This window comes from Oryctolagus cuniculus, chromosome 7, assembly GCF_964237555.1.
Source record: "Oryctolagus cuniculus chromosome 7, mOryCun1.1, whole genome shotgun sequence".
Lineage (NCBI taxonomy): Eukaryota > Metazoa > Chordata > Mammalia > Lagomorpha > Leporidae > Oryctolagus > Oryctolagus cuniculus.
Window position 1 is genome coordinate 101,556,669 of NC_091438.1, and position 20,468 is coordinate 101,577,136.

General features: G+C 38.1%; 1 protein-coding gene and 1 pseudogene across 23 annotated transcripts in view; one reads left to right on the plus strand and one right to left on the minus strand.

Annotated features, from left to right (window-relative positions):
- The window catches only part of LOC100347668 (glutaredoxin-1-like), an 87,806-nt gene that overhangs the window by 44,320 nt on the left and 23,018 nt on the right, over nucleotides 1-20,468 (minus strand). For 3 of the 23 annotated variants that reach the window (XM_070078264.1, XM_017346174.3, XM_051857603.2), the window contains exon 2: nucleotides 18,339-18,487. The exons of 19 other annotated variants lie outside the window; for them this stretch is intronic. The gene's annotated coding sequence lies outside the window, so the exon portion shown is untranslated. Of the gene's footprint in view, nucleotides 1-18,338; nucleotides 18,503-20,468 lie in introns of all 23 variants that reach the window. One more of the 23 variants, XM_070078265.1, reaches the window with a different exon arrangement.
- LOC100347912 (cytoskeleton-associated protein 2 pseudogene) lies at nucleotides 717-2,772 on the plus strand (annotated as a pseudogene).

A 20,468-nucleotide genomic window follows, 5' to 3' on the forward strand; every position in this document is an offset into this window, starting at 1 on the left:
TCCTTCTGAAGCCTGCAAGAGGAAAGTCTGTATCATGCCTCTTGCCTAGGTCATGATTCTTTGCTGACGGTCTTTGGTGTTCCTTGGCTTCTTCTGCATTACCCCAACCTCTGTCTTCATCTTTACGTGATATTCTACCTCTATCCATATCTGTATATTTGTGCACATTTCCCAATCTTTTTTTTTTTTTTGACAGGCAGAGTGGACAGTGAGAGAGAGGCAGAGAGAAAGGTGCACATTTCCCATTCTTACAAAAGCACCAGTCATATTGGATTAGAGCTCCACTCAATCTTAATAATATTGATAATGATCCTATTTCCAAATAAGGTCACATTCTGTGTATGGGAGCAGGACTTTAGCATATGGATCTGGGAAGTGTAGATATGTGCATGTGTGTGTCTATTGGTCATTCAGTTTATGAATGTTATAGGGGAGGAACAGAAGTTCAATGGTGGTTAATTTGCTATTTTTGTTTCATTAAATCAAGACAAAAGTTAATAGAAATTTCAAAACTACAAGGCATTTTAGCAATGGAAGACCAACTTTGAATCAGAAATGCAAAAAAAATAAATGAAGGAAGGAAGGAAGGAAGGAAGGGAGGGAGGGAGTGAGTTAGGGAGGGAGGGAGGAAGGAAGGAAGGAAGGAAGGAAGGAAGGAAGGAAGGAAGGAAGGAAGAAGAAGAAACTGAAGTACCTCCATTTAAAGTGAGGTCTTGAAAGCCAACAGACATCCTCTGACTGCAGACTGTGATGAGTACCCTAGCAGTTCCCCGGGACCTACAGCTGCCCCTGAGTCAGAAGACCCAGCCTGCATTTAGAGAACAAAGACAGGAATTCAAGGAACATCTGTTAAGAAGCAAAATTTTTTTTCATACAAACAGGAAAATCAGATTTTATCCAGTTGTAGAGACCAGTCAGTGATGACATCTGAGGACCAGGTCCAAAAAGGAACAAAAGTTCTGAATCTTAAAACAAAAATGGCTGATAAAGAAAATGTGAATAGACCTACCGTGAAAAAAAATAATACATCAGTGGACAAAAATCGTATTCCTTTAAAACTTTCTAATGAATTAAACAATTCAAATACAGCAACTGATAAAAAGAATTTTGGTGATGATGGCAAGCTGTGAAGTTGTTACCAATTAAAGATAATCCCCAAAGTCAATATATTACATATATTTCATCTTATAAACAACAATAAAAATAAACTAGTGACTACAGAAAAGCCAAAGCAAGATGCTAACATGCCCAAAAAACCTGTGCTTGGAGCTTATTGTAACCAAAGTGTTCAATCTAAGATTCATTCAGGAAACTTCTTCAGGTCAAAGATGCAAGTTTGAATGCAACAGAGAAGCTTGCAAATGTTGCATCTAAAGCCACAAAACCTCAGCCTACAAACAGTATCAGTGAAACAGTGAAAAGGGAGCCAGTCTCAAATATGACAGCTATCCCGAAATTCATGAACACTACATCTCAGAGCACACAACTTGTGTGACCTCCTACTAGAAGTCACCATGACAATACCCACAATGTGGGGAAACATGGCATTAGTAGAACCTCTGCCAATGTTACTATCTGGAAAGGGTCTCAGGAAAAAGAACTATTTCAATTAAAAACAGTTTTAACTAGTATCAAGGATGTTTTTTCTGAGGACATAAAAATGAAACAAGGAACTATCAAGAAGCATAGCATCTGAAATTGTAGCTAAGTCTGCTTCATCTTCTAATACAAAATTAGTAAAAAGTCAAAACCCATTTATCAGCAAAGACCTATTATAGCAATAGCAACTCTTAGCAGTATGTCAGGTCAGCCCAAAGAAACTGCAGAAAAGCTTGTCTGAGTGAGTAGAAAGTTGGCAAAGGAAAGGTGCTTAAAAGGCCTTCTAACACAGTAGTTAAACAGCCTGAGCCTGAAGGACAAGAAAAAAAAAAAAACAGTTGCATCCTCTGGACTAGTATGGTAGAAGATGAACAAAGATTATTTACTGAAAAAATAAACAAGACGATTTCTGAATGCCTGAACCTGATTACGGAGAGATGCGTAAAAGAAGAAATATTGGTCACAATTAATGACCTTATTAAAAATATTCCAGATGTCAAAAAACTTAAATATTGCATTCATCTTGCATGTGTTGAACCAATCACAGGTTCTATGGAAAATTTTATTGCAATCTATGAGAAGGCCATTCTGACAGGGGTTCAGCTATTGAAAATATGCAGCACACAATTGTAAATATTCTAACAATGAAGAATCAGGAAAAAGTTAATTTTGGAGGCAACACTGAAGAAGCTTATACAACCAATGAACAAATTCAAGAAGGAACACTGAAGGTTAAGATCTTCATCTAGAACCAGTAAAACAGGAAATAGAAAATAAATATCAGAGAAATGTGGTGTTTCAAGATTGTGAAAAAGAACAAGATGACAAAACAAGAGATTCAACCAATGATGTTAAAGTCCCCAATATGGAGACCAGAGCAAGTTACATATTTAAATATAATGTATTCACTACATCATACTTGCAAAGTGTAAAAAAGAAAATACAATTTGATGAAATGCATTCTACATTTAAACAGCTTACACCAGTGAGACTTTCTCAATGCCTTCGAGAGAAGACTTTCAAATTGCCAGATATGTTAAAGGACCATTATCCTTGTGTGTCTCACTGGATCAATGAACAGAGCTAGAAGTGAAACCAATACTTTTTGTCTGCCTCTGTAATGAAGCACTTTGCCAGATGTACTCCAAGATAAATACAACAGAAGGGGAATAAAATTCTGCTGAAGAAGGGGGTTTTATTATTCCTGAGTGTTGTGTTTTGTGTGGCCTTGTACTTCCTTTTGATCTGGAGTTGGCAAAGTCTCTAAGCATTTTAAGTATTCATGACAGTGAGACCCTTTACTAACATTTATTTTATAGCAGGCATTGCCTTTCTATGCAATGGAAATGTAATCCTGCCTTGGTAGTCTCAACACTTTTTTCTTTAAAATAGATAAGTTTTGTCAGCTAGTTTACTGTGTTCCTTGAATATAAACAGGTTTTGTTTACTAAATCTAAGTACAGTAGAGATGCATCATCAGAAAATAAAAATGTTCTTGATAAAGTTTTGCACTGGCATTTTAGAAAGTTGCGATAACTTTCACTTTTTTAAAGATTTGTTTACTTATTTGAAAGGTAAGTTACAGAGAGGTAGAGGCAGAGAGAGAGAGAGAGAGAGAGAGAGAGAGAGATCACCCACCCACTGATTCACTCCCCAAATGGCTGCAATGGCTGGAATTGGGCCGATCTGAAGCCAGGAGTCTGGAATTTCTTCTGGGTCTCCCACCTGAGGACAGAGACCCAAAGACTTAGGCCATCTTCTATTGCCTTCCCAGGTCATAGCAGAGAGTTAGATTGGAAGTGGAGCAGCTGGGTCTCAAATCCGCACCTATATGGGATTGCTGATACAGCAAGTGGTGGCTTTACACGCTGCGCCACAGCCTCAGTCCCTGAAAACTTTCTTTGAATAGTATATACTGACTAAAGCCAACTCCCTTCAAATATTAAAAATATACAAGGATTGACTTGCTTTTCCACTAAATTCATGTTACCCAGACTGTTGAACCCTATTGTGTCTCTTGGACTGCTTGAGGTTCTTCACTGTCACTTTTCACCAGTGACAGTCTGTATCTATGGTCTCTTGGCCTCTTATAAGTAGGATCACCATAAAGGATAACTAGCCTATTCCTAAAAAAGGGTACTTTGCATAACAAAGAAAAGAAGCCACATTTAGTAGATATTAGAAACTTTAATTTGAATTCTTTTTATAACTTGACTATCTAAAACATTAGCTTCCAAAGCTTCATTTGATAGTTTATAAGCTATTAGAATTGGATTGGGGAAGGGAGTATATACTATTTAACAGATGTCAATCTTGTTAAGGAATCATTTCTAAAATAACCAATAATTATATTTGCTTTCTCCTCTTTGATGTAACACCTTCACTGGTCAGTCATGACCTCTGCAACATAAAAGTTACATACAGTAAAGCATTTTTTCCTCCACATATAAATCCACCAATAAAGCTGTCTTATAAGCCCAGAACTAATAGTTCTGTGGCATACATCCTCTTGTAACTCTAAAGTTTCAGATAGAAGAGGATACCAAAAAATGGAAAAATCTTCCATGCTCATGGATTGGAAGAATCAACATCATCAAAATGTCCATTCTCCCAAAAGCAATTTATAGATTCAATGCAATACCAATCAAGATACCGAAGACCTTCTTCACAGATCTAGAAAAAATGATGCTGAAATTTATATGGAGACACAAGAGACCTCGAATAGCTAAAGCAATCTTGTACAACAAAAACAAAGCTGGAGGCATCACAATACCAGATTTCAGGACATACTACAGGGCAGTTGTAATCAAAACAGCATAGTACTGGTACAGAAACAGATGGATAGACCAATGGAACAGAATTGAAACACCAGAAATCAACCCAAACATCTACAGCCAACTTATATTTGACCAAGGATCTAAAACCAATTCCTGGAGCAAGGACAGTCTATTCAATAAATGGTGCTGGGAAAACTGGATTTCCACGTGCAGAAGCATGAAGCAAGACCCCTACCTTACACCTTACACAAAAATCCACTCAACATGGATAAAAGACCTAAATCTACGACCTGACACCATCAAGTTACTAGAGAACATTGGAGAAACCCTTCAAGATATTGGCAGAGGCAAAGAATTTCTGGAAAAGACCCGGGAGGCACAGGCAGTCAAAGCCAAAATCAACTATTGGGATTGCATCAAATTGAGAAGTTTCTGTACTGCAAAAGAAACAGTCAGGAGAGTGAAGAGACAACTGACAGAATGGGAAAAAATATTTGCAAACTATGCAACAGATAAAGGGTTAAATACCAGAATCTACAAAGAGATCAAGAAACTCCACAAAAACAAAACCAACAACCCACTTAAGAGATGGGCCAAGGACCTCAATAGACATTTTTCAAAAGAGGAAATCCAAATGGCCAACAGGCACATGAGAAAATGTTCAAGATCACTAGCAATCAGGGAAATGCAAATCAAAAGCACAATGAGGTTTCACCTCACCCCGGTTAGAATGGCTCACATACAGAAATCTACCAACAACAGATGCTGGCGAGGATGTGGGGAAAAAGGGACACTAACCCACTGTTGGTGGGAATGCAAACTGGTGAAGCCACTATGGAAGTCAGTCTGGAGATTGCTCAGAAACCTGAAGATAACCCTACCATTCGACCCTGCCATCCCACTCCTTGGAATTTACCCAAAGGAATTTAAATTGGCAAACAAAAAAGCGGTCTGCACCCTAATGTTTATCGCAGCACAATTCACAATAGCCAAGACCTGGAACCAACCTAAATGCCCATCGATGGTAGACTGGATAAAGAAATTATGGGATATGTACTCTTTAGAATACTATACCGCAGTAAGAAACAACAAAATCCAGTCATTTGCAACAAAATGGAGGAATCTGGAACACATCATGCTGAGTGAAGTAAGTCAGTCCCAAAGGGACAAATACCATATGTTCTCCCTGATCGGTGACAACTAACTGAACACCAAAAAGGAAACCTCCTGAAATGAAATGGACACTATGAGAAACGGTGACTTGATCAGCATAGCCCTGACTGTTAATTAACAACTTAATACATTATCCCTCTTAGTAGTTTTTTTGTCTGTTCTACTTAATATGACTGGTTTAATTCTGTAATTAATACACAGTTATTCTTAAGTGTTGAAAATTAACTGAAATGTGATCCCTGTTAAACATAAGAGTGGGAATAAGAGAGGGAAGAGATGTATAATTTGGGACATGCTCAAGCTGACTTGCCCCAAACGGTAGAGTTAGAAACATACCAGGGGATTCCAATTCAATCCCATCAAGGTGGCATGTACCAATGCCATCTCACTATTCCAAGTGATCAATTTCAGTTCACAATTGATCATAATGAAAGGACTAAGAGTCAAAGGGAGCACATAAACAAGTCTAGTACCTGCTAATACTAACCGATAGAATAAATAAAGGGGAGAGTGATCCAACATGGGAAGCGAGATACTCAGCAGACTCATAGAATGGCAGATGTCCTAAACAGCACTCTGGCCTCAGAATCAGCCCTTAAGGCATGTGGATCCAGCTGAAAAGCCCATGAGAGTATTTCAGGCATGGAAAGCCAAAACACTCTGGCAAAAAAAACAAAACAAAACAAAAAAACACCTAAATGAAAGATCTCTGTGAGTGAGATCTCAGTGGAAAGAACAGGTCTTCAAAGAAGGAGGTACCTTTCTCTGAAGGGAGGAGAGAACTTCCACTTTGACTATGACCCTGTGGGAATAAGATCGAGGTCGACAAACTCAAAAGGCTTCCACAGTCTTGACCACTCATGACTAGAGCCTAGGGAGATTACTGATGCCATAAACAAGAGTGTCAATTTGTTAAGTCAACAACAGGAGTCACTGTGCACTTACTCCTCATGTAGGATCTCTGTCCTTAATGTGCTGTACATTGAGATTTAATGCTGTAACGAGTACTCAAACAGTATCTTTCACTTTGTGTTTCTATGGGGGTGCAAACTGTTGAAATCTTTACTTAATGTATACTAAACTGATCTTCTGTAAAAAAAAAAGAAGAAATTATCAATTCCCAACTTGACTCTCACTGGGATTAAACATGACAATAGGTCTGATCTGATTTCATCATCATTTAAAAAATCATCTATTATTTTTCACTTTATGTTTCTGTGTGGGAGCAACTGTTGAAATCTTTACTTAATGTATACTAAGCTGATCTTCTGTATATTAAGAGAATCAAAAATGAATCTTGATGTGAATGGAAGGGGAGAGGGAGTGGGAAAGGGGAGGGTTGCGGGTGGGAAGGACGGTATGGGGGGGAAGCCATTGTAATCCATAAGTCGTACTTTGGAAATTTATAATCATTAAATAAAAGTTAAAAAAAAGTTTCAGATAAGTGAATTATAAAAGATTAGTTTAAAAACTATATATGTAATATGAATGTGGTTAAAGATCACATACTTAAGTCTTATGTGTATTCATTACATTTGTATAATATCTCTGTTCTATTTATTATGTCCTCATGTTCTAGAGAGTAGAATATTTACTCTTGTTTAACTGCATGCATGATGTGTACACAATAAAATATCTGAATATAGAAAAGGTGAGTTCTTTCTCAATTGCTTACTTATTTTCTTTGGTTAAAATTTCTTCACAGGTAAAACTAGATTCTGATTCTGAAAAGGTTTTATATAAAATTAAAGTAACTATTAGGCACCAGTATACTGCATCTTATGTTGTTAGTGCCCAGTAAACTTTGTTCTTCTGCAAAGAGAAGTTTAAAGGTTTTTATATTTTTAATGACTGTTGGAAGAACTGAAATGCATGCAATGAAACTAATGACCATGAAGTATATAAAAGTTAACATGAGGATGGAAAAGAAATTTAATTTGGTAATCATTTGTTAAATACTTAGAAGTTCTGAGAAGTTGAAAATACCTTTTACTATCAGACGCAAGTCATGAATGCCCCATGTAAAGCTGAACATTCTGCCTCATGTCAATCTGTCAGCTCATAAATGTGCCAGTCACAGTGCTTTGCTCATGAAAGATGCTCCATAGATGCTTCTGGAAGAAACTGTGAATTCTTTGCTCTCAAGGATGTTGGTTTTATTTATTTATTTATTTATTTATTTTTTTGGCTCCTTTTTTCTGGGATCCTCCATCAGTTTTCCTATAGCAGAGCCCCCTACCTCCAGTGTTCTGCTGCTCCCTAGAAAACCAAAAATGGTGTGCAACTGACCCAAGATCTTGATGCCCTGTGCCCTTGGGGATACTACACATGCCCTGGGAACTGCATCAGATTGTCATATTTATACCAGTGTTACAGTGTTCTGACATGGAAAATGGACATGGGTCCATTCTTTTTACCCTAAGTGAAATCCAAGCTAGGTAAGTACATTTCTCCCCTGTAGAGAAAGCACTTTGGAATGGGGGATTGAATTTTATTCAGCAATGTGTTACCTCCTCTTCTGTCCTCCTAGATGAGTGCAATGAATATCTAGGTGAGTTTGGGTAAGATTCTCACCAATTACATTACTTGTAAACTTGACTCTTGGCTCTTACTAAATATATTTTCCATTATTTTTCAAATGTGTCATATTGCAATCCAATGCCTCTGAACAATACAGACCAAAGTGATGTAATATAGTGCGTTAAAGTTCTTTCTTATTCCACTTGCCTTCAATTCTAACAATTAACAATGCAATGTTAATGAGACTTTAATACCTTCTCAATCTCTTGTTATTTTTTCTTTTTCACAAAGGATATATTAGGCCTCAAGGTTTTTTTAGCAGGCAGTTATATTTGATTAGAATTCAATAATTTGTTTTGTCTTTATCATTTATTTTTATGGTTTCCTTATTTTAAAGCAAAGGATAAGTGTTGTCACTTAAATGACAATGATAAAAAGCTAGTTTAAATTACAAAATGAGCTGAAATTTTTAGTTTATTGATACCATGTATTCCTATACATAAATGTGGAAAATACATGAAAATGGCATGCAATATATTAAATTTGTAAAACACCACTGTAACGGAAAGAGAACTAGGTCTTAAGGCTAAAGACCAATGACTGGGGAATAGCACTGTTAAGTACTTTTCTTTTTAAAGTTTATTACATGCCCCACTTGCTGCAGAGTTTGCCCAGGGATACTGTCCAGAATGAACTGCACCAATTATCAGAGCCACAGGAAACTGCAGGCAGTTAAGGACCTCTGGGAATGAAGCATAAGAGAAAACTAAGTGGGATAGAAGAAAGCAAGTGGGCTCCCTGAAGAGATGTGATTAGACAGCAGTGTTCTGGGCAGTCTCACCTTTTTTAAGCACCACTAACATAACCACTGGATTCATATCTAAGTTGCCTTATACTTCAAATCACTTCTAGGTTATTCATGATATCCAATACAATATAAATGCTTTGTAAATAGTTATACTGTATTGTTTAGGAGATAATGACAAGAAAAATATATGTGTTCAGTACTGATTCTTTCTTGTTTTTTAATATTTCTGATCCACATTTGGGTGACAGTTGCAGTACCCATGGATATAGAGGGTGAACTGCATTGTTTACATATAAAATGGAAAGTAATGAATGTCTTCAAATAAAGGGAGAAATGATTTCCACATAGAAAGCTCTCACTGAAACATTCTAGATGAAAGAACTAGAAGCAGACTTCCCCTTCATTTACTTCTGAGCACAGTGGGCACTGCACACCACAGAGCTGGGATTTCTGCACCATTACTAATGCATTGAAGATTCAGAGGAGCAGTGATCAGTTTCCAGATCCTACTTTTAAAGAAGTGAAGAGTCTCTTGGCTCCTCTCCTCTCCTCTCCTCTCCTCTCCTCTCCTCTCCTCTCCTCTCCTCTCCTCTCCTCTCCTTTCCTCTCCTCTCCTCTCCTCTTTTCTCTCTCTTTTTTCTCCTTGCTAGCTCCTCTCCTCTCTGTCTCTCTCTCTCTTATACTCTCCTTCTCTCTCTTTTTCCTTCTTCATCCCTTCCCTCCAGCCTGATGGTTTTCCCCAGTAAACCTTTTCCCTTACTCTGGTGTTTGGTGTGTTTTGTGACAGACTAGCATTGGTGGGTTGGCCGGGAAAACCTTACATGGGTGATCCAGCATCCCCCCAGTGACTTTGCTCTCCCTTTGGGGGTCTCTGAGCTGTTCTGGGGTCCTGGATTTCTGCCAGTCACAAAACACACCCCCAGAATTCCTTCCACACCACCGAATGCTCCACGATCTCCATCCATACACCAGCCTTCCAAATTCTGAGGTAAGATGCAGAACGGGAAATTCTCATAGCGACTCCTACTTTGAGTTGTGGTTTACTGTCGACTACTCGCCTGACTCTCATAAAAGTAGTAGTTTTAGACACTAACCACAACTCCTACTTAAGGCTTTTAGTCTCTACAGACACTGTGTCCAGGCAACAGTGGGTGTGAGTGACAACTCAACCTCTGTTCCCCTTTTACAGGCTAAGCCATGGGCTCCAGTGGGCGCTTGGGTGATGACCCCGCCTTCTGCTCCCATATTCTCTCATTAGTCAGACTGTCAGGATTCAAGGACGCTTGCAATCCACAGATCTGACTCTACAGGTGACAATGGGAACTTTTCTCTAACCACGTTCTGGCTAATTCTTTAAGTAATATGGTCCCTCTCAAATTGGCTCCAGCCCTCAAATGTTGATGCCTCATCTTTAAAGTGGCTCCTCCATGGTGGCGCATTTGGCCCTGAGGGATTAGCCCAAAGTCAGAGTGGTTTGACTCTGATATCCTCCAAGATCTTTAACACTTCTCGGAGCATTCGGGAAAATGGAAGGAGATCCCATACACTCAAGCTTTTCTATCTTTGATCTAAAGCTTCTATGTGTACTGCTCTCTGGTCCAGGTCCTATTGGGCTCCAAAGTTTCCACTAGAGGTCAAGTGCCTAAGCCAAAACCTCTGCCTTCCACATTTGCAGCCCCAACTTTTCACTATCTCAGCTCACTATACCTCCCCCTCCCACCCAGGAATTTGGACTTTTTCTCTTATCAGTTTGGGAATGATTGCTTCCATGCTTTCACTCTCCAGCCCTTGTCCTCCAACTAGTCTTTTGCCTCTCCCTCTCTTATTCCAGTTTTACCATAAGAATAGCAAGGGAGTGGTAATCCCATCCTTTTGGGCTCCCTGCTTATTGAGAAACAAATTAGGTATCCCACCCTTCTGATGGCTCTTTTGTTTTATCATGAGCAAGCCAGACAGGAAAATTGGGTTTTCTGACCTCCACTTCTTGTCCTTGGTGCATCAAACTCTAGCCCACTGTCACCTTTGGGAACTGTCTTGATGCAGTTCCAAGTGGCTGACTATGATGTCATGGGCCTAAGGTGTTCTTAGGAAAAAGGCAACTATAACTAGACACTCAGTTTGAAGGAATTTCTCTCTCAAATCTAGGAAGATCACTACCTTTAAAAATATTACTTTGTAACTTGCTGGACTTATTTTGCAATTTATTTTAACAGGTTTCCAGGTAATCAGTACTCAATGAAACAGCAATGGGTAATTAGTACTTGTTTTAAATGAATGCAATTTTAATTTTAATCAAATTCAGATAGATATATAATATCACCATCCTAAGTCATTTAGGTATAACTTAATTTAAATTGGGTAAAGGCAAATGAGATAAAAGCACCTATGTGTAAACCTTGGTACTATCAGCATGTTATATTCTATAGAAAAATTATTTGGGTTTGTTTAATGAATGTTTTCATAAACTGTCCATGCAAAATAGTTCAACACTGCTCAAAGTAATTCAGGCTGAAATTTGATGTGTTACCTTATTTAAAAATGTTATCTTAATTTGAATATTTTAGCAGGTTATTTAGAAATGTAAATCAAGGACATTGGCAGATGGAAAACATCACAAGTATACTAATCTATTCCTCTGTGACATAAAATTAGAATCTGATTCTCTGTTAAAGAAATGTGTTAAAGTAATCTATTACGTTCTCTTGATGTCTCTGTTAAATTCTAGTTGTTTGAAAACAGCTGAGTTTTTATTAAGAGCTATGGGTTATTTAACATTGAAGTGAAATGGACACTATGAGAGACAATGACATGATCAGCCCTTGTCTAGACTGTTGAGGAACAACTTACTATTTTATTCCTTTTAGTATTTTTGTTTTGTTGTTGTTGTTGTTGCTCTGTTTGTTCTACATAAGACCACTGGTTGAACTCTGTAATCAATGCACAATCATTCTTAGGCATTTAAAATTAACAGAAAAGTGATCTCTGTTAAACATAGGAGTGGGAATAAGAGAGGGAGGAGATATATAGGTTGGCACATGCTCACTCAGACTTACCTCCAATGGTGGAACCAGAAATGTGCCAGGGGATTTCAACTCAATCTTACCAAGGAGGCAGGTACCAATGCCAGTGCACTTGATAAACTGATAAGTATAAATACACAACCGATCAAAAAGATAGGGTATGTGTCGATGAGATTTCACAAATAAGACCAGTGTAAGCAAATAATTAAGGATAGAATTAAAAGGGAGAGAATGATCCTGCGGGGGAAACAGGACACACAGCAGACTCATAGAATGGCATCACTCCTGCCTCAGAATCAACCCTTGGGACATTCGGATCTGGCTAAAAGGTCCATGAGAGTCTCACAGGCATGGAAAGCCATGACATGGTGGCAAAAAATAATCTAAATGAAAGATCCTAGTGAACAAGACCCCAGCATAAGGAACAGGCCATCAAGGAGGGAGGCGCCTTTCTCTGAAGGGAGGAAGGAACCTCCACTGTGATACTGCCTGGACTAAACAAGTTCAGAGTCGATGAACTCAAGGGGCTTCCATAGCCTAGACAGCTCATAGCAAGAGTCTCGGGTGATTGCTGACGTCATAAATAAGAGTTTCAATTGTTAAATCAACAACGGGAGTCACTGGGTACATGCTCCCCATGTAGGATCTCTGTCCTTAATGTGTTTTACTATGAAACTTAAAAACAACACCACTAGTCGAACAATACCCTATACCTTGTGCGGTTGTGTGAGTACAGCCTGTTGAAATTCTTGTTTAGTATATACTAAGTTGATCTTCAGTATATGAAGGTAATTGAAAATGAAACTCGATGAAGGGCGGGATGGGAGAGGGAGTGGGAGAGGGGAGGGCCACGGGAGGGAGGGAGGTTGCGGGGGGAGAAGCCACAACAATACAAAAGTTGTACTTTGTAAATTCACATTTATTAAATAAAAAATAACTATATAACAAACAAACAAAAAAAGGAACTTAATACTTTACCCTTTTAGCATTTTTTATGTTCTACTTAAAACTGTTGGTTGAACCCTGTAATTAATACACAATTACTCTTAGGTGTTTAATTAATGTTATAACTAGTACTCAAATAGTATTTTACACTTTGTGTTTCTGTGTGGGTGCAAACTGTTGAAATCTTTACTTAATATATGCTAAATTGATCTTCTGTATATAAAGATAATTGGAAATGAATCTTGATGTGAATGGAAGGGGAGAGGGTCTGGGAGAGGGGAGTGTTGTGGGTGGGAGGGAAGTTATGGGGGGGAAGCTATTGTAATCCATAAGCTGTACTTTGGAAATTTATGTTCATAAAATAAAATAAAAATAAAATACAAAAAGAAAGTAAAAAGCCAACAGAATAAGAGAAAAAAAAGAGCTATGGGTTATTTAAATATGTGCTTATTTTCAAACCTTTGATTACCTTGTAACAATGATCAGATTTGGTCTATATTATGTCATGATGGTAAGGGATCTTATTTCAACCATATTCTTCAAGCCTTCTTGGCATCCTTGATAGGCATTCAAAAAATCAAAGTTCCAAAGAATTTGGACTCTGAAATTTTTAGTAAATTTGGACTTTGGTTTTTTCCAGTTTTGGCCCAACTGGAAAAAATTGAAGGACATATGTTTCTCATCTTGTAGAGACACCAACTAATCAGGATATTTGGATTATATTAGAAGTACTGTCAAGATGTGAAGCGGTGCAAAATTTTAAGTTTCTATAATATAAAATGCTACTGATACAAATGTCTGAAAGTTAAAAAGTCTAATGATCTTGTGTTACTAGACATGATGGTTATCTTAATGAGAAAGCCCCAGAGGCCTGAAAGAGTTAAATGCTTTGTAAAATCCTACAGGTGCTTTCAAAAAATACTGTGTGAAGTAAGCAAGTGCCTCTTGTTGGTTAATGAGTTCATAATTTTAAACATGGCAACTTAAAGTCTTTTGTCATCCTCAGTTTTATATATCAGATTTGCTGCTCATAAAACTAAAGTGTTGTTGGTTCTGTGTTTAGCTGTCCTCCTATAGGTTCTGATGAAATTTTTCCAGCCACTTCTATTGTATTCATACTTTGGGATGGCTCTGTAAACAGATGAAGCCAATAATGTATTACAGGTACCAATGAGAGAAAGTATGGTTAACTGAGGTTACTAAGAGCAGAAAGTAATTTGAATCAATTGGTAATTTATAAAAAGGAGTTAGATTTTAAAAAGCTATTATTGAAACTGCTATATTGGTCTATTATGTTTTGTTATATGTGTATACATATTGGATGTCTACATGGGAAAATTTATTAAGAGTTTTATTTTGATCGGCTTATAGACAAAAGATTTCTCATAAATTTAAACAGCTAAAATTAATCAGAGATACATTTTGACTCATGTGACCTGAATCTCTGTATCAGATATTTAAAAATGTTGGTAGGAAGAAACTAAAAACATTTTATATGCTTGTGATAGAATTTTCTGGTTAAACAAGCTACACCATGTTAGATACTTAAGAGATGTTTCAAAATACATGTACTCTTAAAATTTATAGAAGACATTGGACCTTCTGGTAAATGTTTTCTTAAGTTGTTATCTAATGGTTGAAAATGCTTGCTAAGTTTTCATTTGATATTGCTATTGTCAGTAGGCAATTTAGGAATTGCTCCCTCATTTCTCTATTCTAAGCCTGACTTGTTCTCTCATTTCTCTATTCTCTTCAATGTAGGAAACTAACTATACTGAAGGACTCTCTAGGATGCACAATTTAATTTTTAGATCTTATAAAAGGGATGGCTAACATTTTCTGTAATAGCATAGCCAAAATGAAAGCTTAAATTATAATTTCACAGCTAGACTTACTTCACCATGGGTACAGTAAACAGGCAAGTCCTCCATTTCAGACCAAACAAAGGGAAAAAGTTTTAAAGTGAGAACATAGTTTTCCTCATGGGCATGTCTACCTCAGAAAAACTACTACCAGAAAATGCCTGTGACTATAGACTTCTAGTTTAGGCCACTGAAGATTAGAGATGGGACTTGAGCACCCCCTTGACTTGCATCCTCTGGTCTGCTTTAAGAAAAACCAGGAGGAAAAGAAAGCTAGGCATCAAAAGCAATGTTAAGATGGGTGGCAGGCCTAAAAAGGCAGCTCTGTACAGTGTTCTGCCCTCAAAGAGACCCAAAAGGCCAGTCCACTGCAGTGGCTTTCCATGTGGTAAGCCTGGGCTTCAGCAGAAGTCAGCTTATGAAGAGCCCTGGCAGCTCTGCCAGCCAAGAGTTGGATCACCGGAAATGTAACTGCCTTGGAGTCAAAGGACTTCAGGTCAGAGCCACAGATCTTATTGGCTCTAAGCTGAAAAGCCCTTCACTCAGTCCAGCTTCCAAGGTGACTACTGCTGCTGAGGGGACGGCAAAGGAGGGTCAGTAACATTGCAGTCAGAACTGTAAATTTCCTGTTAGAGATGCCACAACAGGGTACCTTCCCCAAGGAGGTTCACACCTCCCTTAGGATGTACCTTATGAAGAGATAGATAAGTCTGGGCCTCATAATTTACAAGGCTTTAAAGCCCACCAGATTATTATCAACCCCCTTCCATCAGGTTCTATTTGCCTCTCAATCAGAAAACTTAGTTGTAGCTTAGATAGCACCTTTCTTAGGTTCTCTAGTAATGACTCTGTCCTTTGTATCTAGCCCACTTGGGCCTCATTACTTTGTAATCATAGCCTCTAACACCAATGGCTCTACTTCCAACCTGTGTGTACTGACGGTCCTCCCCCCCCCCCCCACTTAATGTTGTATAATTGTTCAGAATTTCTCTACAGACAAACCCCACTACCTACAAAAGTTAAGTGGCCTTTTCTCCCAGTCTTGACTGGGATCAACTTTAAGCCATATCCATCAAACTGTCCTCACAAGGGTCTAGAGAACCCCTTCATTTCCTCTCCTCTATGAAATCCTCTCATTTACCTGGTTAATGCCATTCTTAGGATCATTGGTTGCCATTCTCACTCTGTCTTTTACACTACCATGTCTATTTAAGAATTTATAGCAGGTGATAATGGAACGAACCAAGACCTTCAGCAACCAGTTAACCAAATGCTGCTACAGGGATGTACTTGGCTCCCCACCCAGGAGACAGTGGCTTGAGACATCGCCCCGTGCCAGCGAAGAGTACCTCATTGCCCCATGTCAGCAGGAAGTAGCTCTAAAGACAGATCATCATCCCTCTAACCCTCCTGGACATTTGGGACTAATGTAATCCCATAAAATTCCTGCTTTATAAAAAACAAAAGGGGAATGTTAGGAAAATGGTGCAGTTTTATCTAAGGTGCGATCTACACACTGACACCATTCTAAGCTCTAGCCCCCACCGCCATCGCTGGTAGCCAGGTGGCCCCATGGCCCAACAACTGATGTCAAGCTCACCCCCATCCTAATGGGATTTACTGCTCCTGCTTCCCTGCCCGCCCTCTGGCAAAGTTTTAAAAGGGCCTGTTCCTGAACATGTGGCTCTCTTGGCTCCTCTCGTCTGCTCTCCTCTCATCTCTCGCTGCTCTCTCTCTTCTCTCCTTGCTAGCTCCTCTTCTCTCTGTCTCTCTCTCTCTCTCTCTCTTATACTCTCCTTCTCTCCCTTTTTCCTTCTTCGTCCCTTCCCTCCAACCTGCTGGTTTCCCCAATAAACCCTTCCCCTTAAAAAAAAATAAAGAAGTGAAGAGGTTTTTGAAAGGGGGAGATAGGGCATGAGAGCGTCCATTCTAAGAGCCCACCACTGGATAGGTATGCACTCCCACTTTTATTTAGAGGGTACCAGAAATCTACAAGTCAGCAGGCACGTATGCAAGGTTATACATCAATTTAAGGATATGGGAAAAGGAATTTAGTCTGGTGGTCTAAGATAGGGATTACAGCTGTGTTATAAATCTTCAGAGACAGACCCATTTAAATGTTCCTGCAAATTTACAAATTCCCAAAAATATTCTGGGTACCAATTAATGTCCATTAGCCCCCTGCTGCTCCTGCTGCAACATTCCTCTGGGGTGAGTGTGCCTGTTTTGGCAGGAGCAGAATCTGTGGCCATGCCTCTAATTTCAGGGGGCTGTGTCCCCTGAGAGACATTTATGCCGCATCTCTACAAAGAAGCAGTTCTATTTGAAGCAGTATTGCTACATTTATACACCAGACAATTATTAGGAAGTCTTGATGCTTTTGTTAAAAAAAGCTTTGTTGTAATAAGCTAAGTATTGCAAAACTAATAATCTGTGCATCAGTTTACATTGTGTGGATGTGTAAAAGCAGGAACTGTATCCTTTCTGGGCTGACAACCTAAAATTGTGAATATATTTTAACATGTATCTCTCTGGTTACCTCCTGCTTTTCTCTTAGCTAGATAAGAAAATTGTTGCCAACTCAAGTCATCTAATGTTTCCTGAATGTAGTAATCCTGCCTACTGCATTTCAGCTGTAAATGTGACTGATGCATGAATTAGTGGGGAGCTTGGCTAGGCCATGCTTCACCCTTACAGGAAGGCTTATCACTCAGGAATAAATCATGGCCTTTACCTACACATCTGTCCCCTCTTTGGAACAATAAACCATAATTTTGACTTTACTTTTCCATTGGGAAGGAGACAAGAAAATTACATCTACTCCTGCAAAAGTTGATAGTTGATAGTTTTATATTCATCAACATAGATTAATATTTGAAAAAAGTTGATAGTTTTATGTTCATCAACATAGATTCATATTTGAAGTGATGATAATCCTTTTTCTTATTCAGGGTTATTTATGCAATTTGAATTGAATTGAAATTACCTATGTATCTGCGGAAGTCAGTTTCAATAAGTTTCAACTAAAGTTTTCCATCTTGCTTTCTGAGTACCTTTTGGGTAATAGAAATACTAAGTTCATGGTCTGTAACACCTCTCACCCAAGAGTAGAAAATGACATCATAGTACTCTTTGAGTTCATTTTTAGATGTAAGAGAAATGAGATATTATGATTGCTTTTAAGATTCAGCTTGAAATAATTGCTACATTTTCTAATTCATGTACCCAAGATTACTCCAGGGGAAAATTAGCTCAAAATATTTTATCTTTTATTTATTTTAGTTCAAATATTCTTCAATATCAAAACACAACAGCAAAATAGTCTTAGAATTCATCCATGAGAAGCCTTTTTGATAAACAAGCTATTTGACACAACACACACACACACACACACACACAAATCTGGTTCTGTAAGATTACTTTGAACAATCACCTTGACTGTACACCAAATGCCACTTAAAACTAGAATTCCGGAACTCCTTTCATTCCCAAAACTCCAACCTGTACTGACTTATTCTCCAACATTATATTATTCTTATTACCCAATAACTTCTAACCCTCTTATTTCCACTCCCACATCATTTTTCAGTATTCACCTCAACACCATTTTCCCAGGTTCACGTCTGCTACTCACTTGAACATGATTTTGACTTTGATTCTACCTCTGCCAATGCTTTCTCTGCCATGTTGGTTTAGAAAAATCTTCTACTCCAATAAAGTCCCAGCCATCTGTCTTTTAAGATCATCCAGTGAGTAGTAGTCTTTTCCAATTTGATTTGGGCTCTGAAACCAACAGAACTTACAAAATGGGAAGGAGGGAAAGAAATAAAGATCAAGAACAAATGAATCAATTGTCTACTGGGCTAAAATTTATTTGGGGTTCCCAAGTAGTCATATAAAACTTTAAAGCTCAGTTTAAAAATTCAGAAGCTTCAGGGTAATCTACATCTGGCTGGTTAATGAAACTCTGACTCTACCACTGTCAATAGTATTTATTTCCAGCCCACACTTTGTCAGGTATTGTTTCCTAACATGCATGGACAGGTGTAGTCAGTTAGAAAAGTTTTTCATAGGATATATGAAGCACACAGTAACCTTGGGCATCACTCTGAGCCACAATATTCTGCTGAGAGTGGTGGTACCTTCACCTCAAGCACAAAGAACTTTCCAAGGATTCATGCTTTATCTCTTCTTGTTGATAATAAATACTTTAGAAAAGTATGAAACTGGATTCAAATTCCAGGCCTGATCCTTACTACGTGACATGGGGAACATTTCTTTATGTGTAACAATAATGCTTTCAGAAATGTTATGTGATTAAAATAAGACAAGCATGTGTGAGCATACCTATCAAAGTTTGGCATTTAGTACATGCTAAATATTTACAACATATTCTTTCTCCAGTAGCTTAAGGGAGAGACCAAGCACACCATTATTTTGCTGTTGATGTCTCTTTCACCTAACTTTCATTGAACTGGTCCATCAACCTTCCACAGGAATAGAATAATTTTGGAGGTCCCTGAGCACTCTCAAGTGTGTTCCAAAATCAGTTTCCATTCATACATCCTAAAGGGACTGACTTCAGTGGAAATGCTTGCACACCTTTCATCAGCAGATGTCTCACTTCCTTCGCTGTTCTATTAAACTAGAGAAGCATCATTTTTATGTACTCCATAACCAGGAAGGAAAGTTTAGCAATCTCATCAGAATTACTCCTGGATGTGTTTCCCGCACTTCCAGCTCATCCTTCAAGGGTTTAACTGATCCTAGATCAAAAGCTGAGTATGAAACATTTTTCAGTACTAAGTAACTCAAAGAAGTGTCTTTTCTAAACACATAGTTAATCATCTCATAATTCTGCCTCTTTGGAATCAGACTGAGAATGAACTAGATTGCACAAAGGGAAGAAACATTAGCAAAAGTTCATATTTCTTTCTGTCTTCCCTTTTGAGAAACTTCCAATAAGTGAGATAAACGAGTCAGAGGCTTAATCATACAGTGCACATTTCCATCCATAATTACTTCACTCTTAATATTGGACAGTCTCTTATTCTGTAGGAATTGTGAAGAAAGTAAAAGCTATTTGTTTAAGATGCCTTATTTTATTCTTTCAGGTCATGAAATATAAATAGAACAATGACAGCAAATGTTTCTGGAATTAGGCATTCATGTGTGTTTGGGCTAAATAAATGATTCACTTCAAAGTGAAAATCCACCACTTCCTTCATCCTGTAATATTTCACACCTAAATTCTGCAGTCCATGTTACAGGCATTTGGAGCTTCTTCTCGGAATATCTCTGTAGTTTTGATGCCTTTCCTTTTTCACCATTTTGACTTGTATTCAATATTGCACAGCTTAGAATATTACAATTTTGTATGGTTTGTCTATATTTTCTCCACTCTACTAGCTGTCCTATACAACATTTCCAACTTCTCTTTCTCAAAACACAGCAGTGGCAAGACATTAGCCCATAACTATACTTTTTTGTTGTTTTTAAAATCATTTCCATCTACAGCAATTCCCCCATCAATACTTAACTACACAGAGTTCAGTTTACCCTAACTGGTCTTCTCATTACCACTCATTTATTCCTAAGCACATATCATGATTTATGTCTGCCAGTTCTCAGACTTCGAGCACCTTCTCATTCTCTTCTTTTCTAATAAAGGCTTTTGACACCTGGAAGAATCTGTTAAGAATAGTGTCCTTCCTCAGATAACTTGAGAATTAATTAGGATTAATTCTCAAAAGACGTACACAGT